This window comes from Apodemus sylvaticus, chromosome 12, assembly GCF_947179515.1.
Source record: "Apodemus sylvaticus chromosome 12, mApoSyl1.1, whole genome shotgun sequence".
Taxonomy (NCBI): Eukaryota; Metazoa; Chordata; class Mammalia; order Rodentia; family Muridae; genus Apodemus; species Apodemus sylvaticus.
In genome coordinates this window covers 24,062,944-24,077,012 of record NC_067483.1, presented here as the reverse complement: position 1 = coordinate 24,077,012, position 14,069 = coordinate 24,062,944, and the positions used below count along the sequence as shown (strand labels likewise).

Here is a 14,069-nt window from a genome sequence, read left to right as displayed (position 1 = left end):
ATCAAATGGATTTAATAGATATCTATAGAACATTTTATCCTAAATAAAAAGAATATTCCTTCTTCTCAGCACCTCATGGTACCTTCTCCAAAATAGAGCATATAATTGCTCACAAAATAGACTTCAACAGATATAAGAAGAATAAAATAATCTCATGCCTCCTATCAGATAACTATGGAGTAAGGGTGGTCTTCAATAGCAATAAAAACAACAGAAATCTCACATGCACATGGAAGCTGAACAATGCTCTACTCAATGATACCTTGGTCAAGAAAGAAAGAAATCAAAGACTTTTTAGGATTTAGTGAAAATGAAGGCACAACATACCCAAACTTACAGCACACAGTGAAAGGAGTGCTAAGAGGAAAGCTCGTAGCTCTAAGTTCCTCCAAGAAGACACTGGAGGCAGCATACACTAGCAGCTTACTAGCACACCTGAAATCTCTTTAACAGAACAGAAAGAAGCTAATACACACAAGAGGAGTAAATGGCAGGAAATCATCAAAATCAGGGCTGAAATTACTAAGTAGAAACAAAAAAGGTAAACAAAGAATCAACAAAAGCAGGAACTGGTTCTCTGAGAAAGTCAAACCCTTAGCCAGACTAAGCAGAGGGCACAGAGACAGTATCAAAATTAACAAAATTAGAAGTGAAAAGGGAGATATAACAACAGAAACTGAAGAAATTTAAAAAATCATCAGATCCTACTACAAAAGCCTATACTTAACACAACTGGAAAATCTGGATGAAATGTAAAATTTTCTAGACACATATCAAATACCAAAGTTAAATCAGGATCAGATAGACCATCTAAACAGTCTCATAACCCCTAAAGAAATAGAAGCAGTCATTAAAGTCTCCCAACCAAAAAAAAAAAAAAAAAAAAAAAAAAAAAAAAAAGCACAGGACCAGATGGTATCAGTGCAGAATTCTATCAGACCTTCAAAGAAGACCTAACACAAATACAATTCAGACTATTTCACAATTCAAAACAGAAAGAACAGTACCCAACTCATTTTATGAAGCCACAATTACACTGATACCAAAATCAAACAAAGATCCAACAAAGAAAGAGAACTTTAGACCAATTCACCATATAAATATTGATGCAAAAATACTCAATAAAATTCTTGTCAACTGAATCCAAGAACACATCAAAATGATCATTCACCACGAACAAGTAGGCTTCATAAAACAGATGCAGGTTCAATATATGGAAATCCATCAATGTAATCCATTACATAAACAAATTCAAAGAAAAAAAACCACATGGTCATATCAGTAGATGCTAAAAGAACATTTGACAAAGTTCAGAATCCTTTCATGTTAAAAGCCTTAGAAAGATCAGGAATCCAAGGCCCATACCTAAACATAGTAAAAGCAATATGCAGCAAACCAGTAGCCAACATCAAACTAAATGGAGAGAAACTTGAAGCAATCCCACCAAAATCAGGAACTATACAAGGCTGCCCTCTCTATATATATTTATTCAATATAGTACTTGAAGTGCTAGATGGAGCAATTAGAAAACCAAAGGAGGTCAAAGGGATACAAATTGAAAAGTAAGAAGTCAAACTATCACTATTTGCAGATGATATGTAGTATACTTAAATGACCCCAAAAGTTCCACCAGAGAACTCATGTAGCTGATAAGCAACTTCAACCAAATGGATGGATATAAAATTAACTCAAATAAGTAGCCTTCCTATACTCAAAGGATAATCAGGCTGAGAAAGAAATTAAGGAAGCAACACCCTTCAAAATAGTCACAAACAATATAAAGTAACTTGGTATGACTCTAATCAAACAAGTGAAAAATATGTATGACAAGAACTTCAAGTCTTTGAAGATATTGAAGAAGACCTCAGAAGATGAAAAGATCTCCAATGCTCGTGGATTAGCAAGATTAATATAGTAAAAATGACCATCTTGTCAAAAGCAGTCTACAGATTCAATGCAATCCCCATCAAAATTCTAACTCAATTCTTCAATAGAGTTAGAAAAGCAATTCTCAAATTCGTTTGAAATAACCCAAAACCCAGGATAGCTAAAACTATTGTCAACAATAGAAGAACTTCTGGGGGAATTAGTATCCTGGATGTCAAGCAGTACTACAGAGCAATAGTGTTAAAAACTGCATAGTATTGGTACAGTGACAGACAGATCAATGGAATAGAATTGAAGACCCAAAAATGAACCCACACAATTATGATCACTTGATTTTTGACAACAGAGCTAAAACCATCCAGTGGAAAAAAGATAGCATTTTCAACACTGGTGGTTATCATGCAGAAGAATGCAAATTAATCCATTTTTATCTCCTTATACAAAGCTCAAGTCCACGTGTATCAAGGACCTCCACATAAAACCAGACACACTGAAACTAATAGAAAAGAAAGTGGGGGAAGAACCTTGAGTACATGGGCACAGGGGAAAATTTCCTGAACAGAACACCAATAGTTTATCTTCTAAGATTAAGAATTGACAAATGGGACCTCATAAAATTACAAAGTTTCTGTAAGGCAAAGGACACTGTTAATAGGACAAAATGGTAGCCAACAGATTGGGAAAAGATCTTTACCAGTCCTACATCTGACAGAAGGCCAAGATCCAACATATACAAAGAACTCAAGAAGTTAGACTCTAGAGAACCAAATAACCCTATTAAAAATGGGGTACAGAGCTAAACAAAGAATTTTCAACTAAGGAATAACAAATAGCTGAGAATCACCTAAAGAAATGTTCAACATCCTTAGTCTTCAGGGAAATGCAAATCAAAACAACCCTGAGATTACACCTCACACCAATCAGAATGGCTAGGATCAAAAACTCAGGAGAGAGCAGGTACTGGCGAGGATGTGGAGAAAGAGGAACACTCCTCCATTGCTGTTCAGATTGCAAGTTGCTACAACCACTCTGGAAATCACTTTGGAGATTCATTAGAAAATTGGGCATAATACTACTTGAGGACCCTGTTATACCACTCCTGTAACTATGCCCAGGGGATTCTCCATCATGTAGTAAGGACACATGATCCACTATGCTCATAGCAGCCTTACTTACAATAGCCAGAAGCTGAACAGAACCCATATGTCCCTCAAGAGAGGAATGGATACAGAAAATGTGGTATATTTACACAATGGAATACTACTCAGCTATTAAAAACAATGAATTCATGAAATTCTTAAGCAAATGAATGGAACTAAAAACACATCCTGAGTGAGGTAACCCAATCACAAAAGAACACATATTGTCTGCACTCACTGATAAGTGGATATTAGCCCAGAAGCTTGGAATACCCAAGACAAAATTCACAGACCAAATGAAGCTCAAGAAGAAGGAAGAACAAAGTATGGATACTCTGGTCCGTTTTAGGAGGGGGAACAAAATACCCACAGGAGGTGATACAGAGACAAAGTGTGGAGCAGAGGCTGAAGGAAAGATCATCTGGAGACTGCCCCTCCTAGGGATCCATCCCATATACAGTTATGAAACCCAGATACTGTTGTGGATGCCGACAAGTGCTTGTTGACAGGAGCCTGAAATGGCTGTCACTTAGGAGGCTCTGTCAGTGAATGATAAATATAGAGAGGGATATTCTCCACCAACCACTGAACTGACCAAAGGGTCCCCAATTAAGGAGCTAGAGAAAGGACATAAGGAGCTGAAGGAGTTTGCAGGGCCATAAGAAAAAAAAAAACACTATTTGAACCACCTAGTACCCCTAGAGCTTCCAGGGATTAAACTACTGACCAAGGAGTACACATGGATGGAATCATGGCTCCAGATGCATATGCAGTAGAGGATGGTCATTTTGGACATCAAAAGGAGGAGAGGTCTCTCTTTCTTCCATCATTTTCTTCCTTCCTGTCCTTCTTACCTTTCCTTTTCTTTTCTTTCCTTTCCTTTTTCCTTTCCTTTTCCCTTCTTCCCTTTCCCTTTCCCCCTTCCCTTCCCTCCCCTCCCCTTCCCCTCTTCCCTACCCCTCCCCTCTCCTTCCCTCCTCTTCCCTTCCCTTCTTTCCTCCCCTCCCCCTCCTCTCCCTTCTCTTCCCTTCCCTTCTTCCCTCCTCTCCCTTCTCTTCCCTTCCCTTCTTCCCTCCTCTCCCTTCTCTTCCCTTCCCTTCTTCCCTCCTCTCCCTTCTCTTCCCTTCCCTTCTTCCCTCCTCTCCCTTCTCTTCCCTTCCCTTCTTCTCTTCCCTCCCCTCCCCTTCCCTCTCCTTCCCTCCTCTCCTTTCCATTCCCTTCCCTTCTTCCCTTCCCTCTCCTCCCCTTCCCTCCCCTCTGTCCCCTCCCCTTCCCTTCCCCCTTCTGTCTCTTCCCCCTCCCCTCCCCTCCCTTCCCTCCCCATCCTCCCTTTCTTTCCTTTCCTTCCCTCCCCTTCCCATCCCCTCCCCTTCTGTCTCTTCCCCTTCCCTTCCCTTCCCTTTTCCCTTCCCTTCCCTTTTCCCTTCCCTTCCCTTCCCTTTTCCCTTCCCTTTTCCCTTCCCTTCTCTTCCCTTCTCTTCCCTTCCCTTCCCTTCCCTTCCCTTCCCTTCCCTTCCCTTCCCTTCCCTTCCTTCCTTCCTGTAGGGAAATGGCGGGGGCCCATATACCTGTGGAGGAAGGCTGCCTGGCTAAGGGGCAATGTCCTAGTCCAGAATGTGGGGATGTTCTGGTGTGGGACCAGTGTACCTGTAGAGGAAGCAGCCTCTAGTGTTCTGGCTGGACTACACCCCTACAGTTACCTGGCTACAGCCAAGTTTTCCCCAGCCCACAGTTACCTGGCAACAGCTAGGTAACCCAGTCCACTATAAGAGGGCCTGCTTGGCCCATCCTTGCTCTCTTGCTTTTTCTCTTTCCCCTTTTCTCTTGCCCCCCTGTTTCCCCTCTCTCCCCATTCTTCTCCATTCTTTCCATGTGGTCATGGCCAGCTCTCACCCCTCCATCTTTTCTTTCTCTCTTTACTTTTCTCTTTTCCTTTTCTTACTTTCCTATAATAAAGCTTTAAAACAACTGGCTGCCTCTTAATGAAAACCCGCCATGGAGGAGCAATAGAACAGGCCTCAGTGTCTCTAGCCCCCAGAAGGACCCAGGATTTCCCTGCCTGGCCAGGCTTCCTCTAAACATAAATATACCAATTATGAACAAAATACTCCCAAACAAATGTATCCATTAGAACATTAGAAATATCATCCAATAATATATATTAACAATTTATATATATTAATTAATATAACAATATAATAAATAAATTAATATAATAATATATATCATATAATAATATATATTATTACTCATTACTAAAATAAAGGCATATCAATATAATTTATCAGCAAATAGAAAAATAACAAATTTGTCAAAATTTAAAAGTTTTGTGGTTAAAATCAGGAATATAAGAGGCACAAAGCAGTTGATATTTTTAAAAACTTAGGTAATATTAACTCAACACTGAAAATTTGAAAATTTTTTTTTCTAAGATAATAAACAGTGCAACAAGGTGTACTGTAAAATCATCTCTTCAATTTAATACTGAGTAGTTTTTAGTCTTAACAATTAGATAATAAAAATATAATAATAGATATTACAGAAGGAAAGGAAACAGTCAAATTGTTTAGTGGTGATGTAATATTATTTTATATTATACAAAGTCCTAAAGACTTCACCAAAATCTTGTTAGAAAGAGTTAACAAATACAGTATAGGTAAATACTACAAAATCCAAACATAAAAATCAATAAAAACCTTCTTAATAATTATGAACATGTCAGGTTCAGCATGTTAACCTTCTTGAGTTCTGATTATATCCTAGGTATTCTATACCTTTTGATGAATATACACTTATTAGTGAGTACATACCATACGTGTTCTTTTGGGTCTAAGTTATTTCTCCTAGGATGATATTTTCTAGTTCCATCCATTTGCCTGCAAAATTCCTGATTTCCTCATTCTTAATACCTGAGTAGTATTCTATTGTGTAAATTAATCACATTTTCTGCATCTACTCTTTCATTGTGAGGCATCTGGATTCTTTCCAGGTTCAGGTTATTACAGATAAGGCTGCTCTGAACATAGTGGAATATGTGCCTCTGTGGTATGGTAGGGGAACTTTTGGGTATATGCCCAAGAATGCTATATATGGGTCTTCAAGTAAACCTATTTCCAATTTTCTGAGAAACCTTAAGATTGATTTCCAGAGTGGTTGTACCACTTTACAATTCAACCAGCAATGTTCTTCTTCATGTTCAGCAGTGTGATTCTTTCTCCACATCTTTGCCAACATGTGCTGTCAAGTGAGTTTTTGATCTTAGCTATCTGACTGATGTAAGGTGGAATTTCAGTGTTGCTTTATTTGCATTTTCCTGAGGATTAAGAACTTTGAACATTTCTTTAAGTGCTTCTCAGTCATTTGAGATTCCCCTTTTGTAAATCCCCTATTTATCTCTATACCCAAGTTTTCAATTGTGCTGTTTGTATATTTGGAGGTTAGCCTCATGATTTTTTTTAAAAAAATATTTTGGATATTAGCCCTCTATCAGATGTGAGGTTAGTGAAGAATATTTTCATTTTTTTTGCCAATGTACTAGGATTTAAATTTATACGATAATAATAAAGCTTGAGTCATGCAGGACAAAATGTGAACATTACAAATTTGAAAGCAACGGTAAAACAAACAATGTCACCTAAAAAGTCATATAAACACAGCAATGAATGGAAAACACAATCACTGTTTTTCAAAAAAATGCAGTTTTTGAAAAAAATCTTTTACTTTTAATTGTTTAGTTCTTATCTTTCTTACAAGAGTCAAACATTTCTGGCCACAACTTTCTTTAAATGCTCCTAATTACAAAGTTTATTAGGAATAGTTTGCAGAACAACTTGCAAATCAAAAGACATACTAGGCCACCAAGAAGACATTATGATGTAAATCAATGTTTCACTCAAAATATAATAAGTTGTGATGCCATTAGAAAAACTTCACCAAATTTTAAAGATAATAGTAACCAAACAGCATGGCATGTTCTATAATATTGAAACATCTTCTGTTGCTGCTCTGACTATTCCAATACAGACTGATTATAAGGAAGGAACAAGTAATGACCCAGTAATCGATGTTGTTCCTTGGAACAATCTCAAAGTTTGCCATGTTTCAATTTGGAAGTGCTTTTCAGCTATAATATGAGTGATTTATCATTTAGTAGTAGCTGTCAAAGTAAACTCCTAGATAAAACAAAAACATTTGGAAACATAAACAGAAGAAAGCTGTGGCTGAGTTTTAATCCAAATCTGCCATGCTCACAACATCAGGAATAGGAAACAGCTAATTAGTAATTGACTACTTCATGTTTTTAAGAGGGTTTATACTGGAACATCAAACACACATGATCTCATATGCATTCTGTATGTAGACATGATTATAGATTAGGAAAAGCAATGAAAATCTCCTCTCCAGCAAATTGTTAGGCTCCTTGAAACTCAAAAGGAGGTACATACTTTGATACTTGTGGAGAGCTGGCAGTTACTTTACTGATTCAATATTTATTCAAAGAGCGAAATGGGGAATTATGTATCTACAGATATGACAGTATTTTTGTTGCATTCTGTTGCTGTCTGCAGCTACTGCGAACGGGTTCCTGGAAGAGAAGCTGAAGGATGGATGGGGAAGTGACAAAAAGAATGAGGGCCACAGTGACAGTTGCCAGTTGAGGCCAAAACTTTAATAAATGTTAGTCAATATATAGCTTGGGAAAAACCCCTCCCACCCCCCACTCCCGACTGAGTTCCAGGGAAGTCATCTGGTGGTTCTTGGCTCCACTGCTCAGGCAGCTGGGGTTGGTCACCTGCTTAATTCAGGAATTTGTAGACCTGGAGGAACAATGAACTTCACCTTCACTCTGAGCACTCCACTCTAGGTGGAGCAGGATCCTGACTAACACAGGAATCCCAGCTCAACAAAGGCTGGGAGGAGAAGTTCACCTTGACCAATGTCAAGTTCACTCTGAACATTCCACCCTAGGATAAAAATTCCTGCTGTAACCTACTTCCCTATTATGCCCTAAGGTCAGATTCCTGTCTTCAGATATGCCAAAGACAGCATTAGATCTCATCATAGGCGGTTGTGAGCCACCATGTGGTTCCTGGGATCTGAGCTCCCATGCTCCATGATTGAGGGACCAGCCTTTAATGGCTTAGCCACCTCTCCAGGCTCACAAGCATGAAATACAAGAGTTTGCTCCCAGCACCCATGGTTGTCTCTCCAGTCATTGGATCAGCTCTCAAATATCCAGGACAGTTATTTAAAAGACAATATCTTTTCTAACTTGAAATACATTTGCATAAACAATTGTAAAAATTAAAATTAGCAGTATTAAAAAGGGAGCAATTTTAAGCAATTGTAAACCATGAGCTATAGTTTTAAACTAATGTTTTTGTTACAACATTATACCTTTTAAATCATGTCCAATGACTTATAAGCCAATATTCTATATAGTCAAGACATGCAAAATATACTTATACCTTTAAGACCAATTATAAAACAAGAATAAAATGATTGTACAAATCTCATAAACTTAAACCAAACAAATTTTTCCTTTTTCTAGCTGTAATTTAGAGAGACTCAAAAGCACTTTGAACCAAAAACCAGAATTGTAGAGATTTTTCTTTAGCAGAAACAACCACTAACCCACTTGTCCTAGACTTGAGGCTGCTGGCCCTTTTTAAAAGCAGCTTTCTCTCTATGTTTGACGCCTAGCTGAGTGTGGGACACCTTAAATCAGTCTCTGCTTTGTGAACTATGGCTAGATTAAGAGATAGACCACCAGCAGATGAAATTTTTACCAATTTTTTAAACATGAAACAAATAAATTCTCATTTAAACAAAGACACGAAGAGGACACAAACATATACGTAGACACACGATGCACACCGAGGATAAACAGCCAGGCACAGAAAGGGAAGCATGCTTGTTATGAAATTACATCCATTTCCCTTCTCTCTCTCTCATTTTTCAAACTTTCCTACACTTGATCCTAGCCAAAAGGCCTACAGGCAATTTTTCAAACGTTCCTAAAGCAGCTCTTGGAGGCTGCGGACATATGCCTATTTTTAAACCCTTTTCTTTTTTGCCTGAATCAGCTCTTAAAAGCTGTGGACAAATGCCTATAAAATACCTGCCCCATTTTCCACTGTCTGCCCCTAAGAGAGTTCAGCGTTGGGTCGATAGTGCCTCACTTAGTCCGTATCCTTTAGCACCTATAGTTGCTCACCATGCAGGATACAATCTTTTTCCATTTTCTCTCACGAAGACAGGGTCACCTCAAGAGATCTTCTCGTGTCCAGCCCTGCGTTTGGGTGTCATTCTGTCACATTCTGTTGCTGCCTGCAGCTACTGTGAACAGGTTCCTGGAAGAGAAGCTGAGGGATGGATGGGGAAGTGGCAAAAAGAACAAGGGCCAGGGTGACAGTTGCCAGTTGAGGCCAAAACTTTAATAAATGTTAGTCAATATATAGCTTGGGAAAAACCCCTCCCCCCAGATTCCTGGCTGAGTTCAGGGCAAGTCATCTGGTGGTTCTTGGCTCCACTGCTCAGGCGGCTGGGGTTGGGTCACCTGCTTAATTCAGGAATTTGTAGACCTGGAGGAACAATGAACTTCACCTTCACTCTGAGCACTCCACTCTAGGTGAAGCAAGATCCTGACTAGCACAGGATTCCCTGCTCAACAAAGGCTGTGAGAAGTTCACTTTGACCAATGTCAAGTTCACTCTGAGCATTCCACCCTAGGATAAAAATTCCTGCTGTAACCTACTTCCCTATTATGTCCTAATGTCAGATTCCTGCCTGAAGCCCTTGTCCTCAGTCAATGTCAAGTTTCTACTATGTGGCATGACACCCCAATATGGCTCTGTACATATTTTAAGTAAAAAGATAGGTTTGTGCGATATTTTCCTTAATGCAGAAATGCCTAACTTGGGATGGCATAGAAGGTTCATGTGGTTTTCTCCATTAGGACACCCTCTAATGATAGGCTGAACCCATCAAGAGCCACAACTGTCTGTCTCACATCCAGTAAGTATGATACTGGCCTTCTGTATTATACATCTAAAGTTTATAAAAATGGAACAGCTACCATCAGGTGGCATTAAAAAGTGGGAAAAAGCCAGAAAAACAGGATAATTCTTACTTTTTGATTAAAATAGTGAAAAAAGACACCATTGTATGTTTAAGTAACCTGATTTGAAAATTCTATTGAATTTTCTGTATCATTCAGTACATGTTCTTTTTCTATATAATGAAAAGGATTTTTATATAATGAGAAGGAAACTCTGGATGTTGTACCTTTTGTCATAAATCACTGTTAATTCATATATTTGATATTGCCAATTTTATTTCGTTGTTCATCAATTATTTCTAAGTTCATAATATTTTGATGCAATCAGGTGAAACATTATAGGTTGCATACAAGTAGGTCATGTGTGCATCATAGAAAGTACCAAAAGAAAAAAATCTTTATAAGTTAGAAAAAATTTTCAGGATGTGAAACAGGTATCATATTCATATAAATTAATGTATTATTTTTAAAATTATTTAAGTTTCACAGTCATTCCAAAGGAAATTATATATATGCCCACAAGGAATTAATTATTTGAAAAATAAATAAAATATCAGTTGGTATTTTCCATGAATAGAACTTTTGTCACAACAGAATTTAATACTAGGGCAGATACTACACAATGAGTAAGATTTTGCTAGTGCAATGTAAATGCTTGAGAAGTGTCATTAAATGATTTTGATCAAATACTGATGTATTAGATTCTTAGGAGGTATGAAAATGGTCATAATTAATATCAACAGTTTGTGGCCCGGTCTTTAAGTAAACTGTTAAAAATATTCTTAAAACATTTCCTGTGTAATTCAGGCCAAATAAACCATTTATATATCTCTTGAAATGTGAATTACATGATTATTTTTAGACCAGAGGATGAATAGTATAAACGTTCACAATGAAAATGAACTATAATATCTTTCTTTCTTTTTTCTTGTTTCTGTTGGTTTTATCAATACAATTATGTTTTTATTTCCTGTTGGTACAATTATAAAGAAGACACAAAGTTTGTGATCAAAAGGGAGAAAAAAGAATAAAGAAGACATATTTATTAGGCTGGGATCAGTTTTTGTTATTGCCTTCTTTATAGATAAGGGATGTACTAGTAGAAAGGGAGTAGATAATTTGCTCTACCTTATCAGTTAAAAGGAAAATGTAGGTGTGGCATGATTTAAGTATTAAAGTTTTCTATGATTTTTTTTTAAGAGAACAAATCAGGCACACTTTCTTCTACAAAGTTAGCTCACAGGCCATGACAACATTTGTACCAATAAATTGTCTGCTAAAAAAGGTACTGTTAAGTAACACATCGGAGAATTAGAAAGAAATTCCATAATAGGCACAGCTCAAAGTATGTTTTTCTACATTTTATTTTCTTACATGCATTCTAGAAATATCATTTTATCCATCTTCAAAATTGTGCCACCTACTTACCCACTACGAACCTACTGTGTGGATTAACGTGAAAAGCTTTGTGAAGCACTAGGAGCTTGTTGGAAAAAACTATAAAATACCACATTCAGTCATCATAATTGCCCTATAAATCTGGCAGACCATTCTCTAGTACATTTTTTCCCTATGTATTCAAGGTTCTAGTCAACAATTATGAACAAATAGTAATTGAGTGTTCCATATTTTAAAAGAATTTGAGCATGAATTCTAAAGAATCACAACACAAAGTAAGCAGGTAACTGCTACAGCACCCTGTCCGTGTCTATGATCACTTGGAGTTCCGGCATCAGTGTTCAGGCTTGTATAGCAGCACTGTCATGAGGCATTCCACTGTTTTCTATTTCAATATCTGGAATTCCAGAATCTTTCAACATTCTCAGACCACTGTCACCAGATGTAGCTTGTCTAAGTGCCTGCTCCACTTGCTCTCGGCACATTGATTCAAATTCCAAGGCTTCCTGAACTTTTCTCTTAGCTTTTTCCTCCTTTTTCGGATGCTTTTGCTTTGTACATCTGCTTTGAAGCTCAACTACAAGTTGTCTCTTCAGGTTTTCTCTAATTTCTCTTTCTCTGAAGAGTGCTATTTGCAGTTCCTTCTTTTCTTGCTGAATCTGCTTCTCCTGGATGCGAGCATTATCCAAAGCCACTTTCAGTAGACCATTTATTTTGTTTATAGAAATATTGTTGACCTGAATGTTGGTCAACAGAGTTTCCACAGAAGACAGACTATCAGAAAAAATGAATGGTTCAGGGAATCCAGGGTGCAATGTCTGTCCAGGAGCCAACTGGATCTTGTCCAAGGGTGACTTAATCATTGGCATTTGAGCTGGCACTTCCTCTTTATTATCCTTTGGGATTTTTTTTATGCTTTGTCCAGTGTCTTGGTCAACAATAAGTTCTTCTCTATTGTTGGGCATCATAACCATTCTCTCTGAATGGTGATCCATCTGTGAGGGAGAGCTGGACACACTGCTGCTTGGGGAGAAGGAGGTCTGGCTCCCAGGGCGATGACTCTTTCGGAGAGGGAGCAGGAGAAGGACTCTTTGGGATCCATTCAGGTTCAGGTTCAGTACATTGTCATCAAGGCAGAAGCATGGCAGCATCCAGGTAGGTATGATGCAGGAGGAGCCGAGGCTTCTATATCTTTATCCAAAGAAAGCCAGGAACAGAAAAAAGGGATATTTTCCTAATCTGTAGGTTACTGATTTGTCATATTGACTTTGTCCTTTGCCTTACAGAAGCTTTTCATTTTCATGAAGTCCTATTTATCAATTCTTGACTTAGAGCCTGAGCAGTTCAGGCAGTTCAGTTTAGGAAATCTTCCCCCTGGAGGCCATGAGTTCAAGGGTCTTACCAAACTTATTAGATTAAGGTGTCTGTTTTAATGTTGAGGTGCTAGTTAGACTAGTAGCATTTACTGAAGCTGCTTTCTTTTTTGCATTGTATACTTTTGGCTTTGTCAAGGATCAAGTGAGCCTAAGCATGTACATTTATTTCTAGGTTTTCAATTTTATCCATTGACCAATCTGTCTGTCTCTGTACCAATACCATGCAGTTTTTATTACTATTGCTCTGTAGTACAGTTTGATATCAAGGATGGTGATTTCCTGCAGAATTTTTTTATTGTTAAGAATTGTTTTTGATATCCTAGGGTTTTGTTTTTGTTTTTCTATATGAAATTTCTCTTTCTATGTCTTTGAAGAAATGTGTTGGAATTTTGATAGGGATTGCATTCTTAGTATGTTAATCCTACCAAACCATGAGCATGGGTGATCTCCCTATTTTCTGATGTCATTTTTAATTTCTTTCTTGGGAGACTTGAAGTTCTTATCATATAGATCTTTCTATTGTTTGGTTACCTCATCATATATTATTTGTGAGTTTTTGAGGTGTGTTGTGTCCCAATTTTTTGTCCCTTTTTCATTTGTATAAATGAAGGATACTGATTTCTTTGAGTTAATTTTATATCCAGTAACATTGTTGAAGTTGTTTACTAGCTGTAGAAATTGTCTGATATAATTTTGGGGGTCACTTATGCATAGTGCCATATCGTCTTAGTATCAAACAAGTAATACCTTAACTTCTTCTTTGCCAATTTGTATTCCTTTGATTTCCTTTTGTTGTCTTATTTTACTAGCTAGAACTTTGAGTACTATATTGAATAGATATGGAGAGAGTGGGCATCCTGTCTTGTCCCTGATTTTAGTGGGATTACTTCAAGTATCTCTTCATTTAATTTAATATTGGCTGTTGGTTTGCTGTATATTGCTTTTTTATTTTTATTTTTTTATTATTTTTTTCATTTATTTTTCTCCTGTATATTACCTTTATGTTTTTCCGCATTTATATAAGTTTATTCTGATCAGGATTTTGTGGGAATTTTTAAACCTTTGGCTAAAGGAAGCTGGGCAAACATTTGTGAGCTTTTGGAAAGGTGTTCAGATGATCTAGATAATCTCCAGTACTAATCTCCAGTTGTTCCCTCTGGCCCACTCCTGACAAAGGTTGTTTATCCTTTTCTGTTCATGAATCAGATT

The 14,069-nt window shown here is 37.5% G+C and overlaps 1 pseudogene; it reads right to left on the bottom strand.

The window, feature by feature from the left end:
- Positions 1–5,005: 5,005 nt before the first annotated feature.
- Positions 5,006–12,603, bottom strand: LOC127697767 (dachshund homolog 2-like; annotated as a pseudogene).
- Between the last annotated feature and the right edge of the window lie 1,466 nt (positions 12,604–14,069).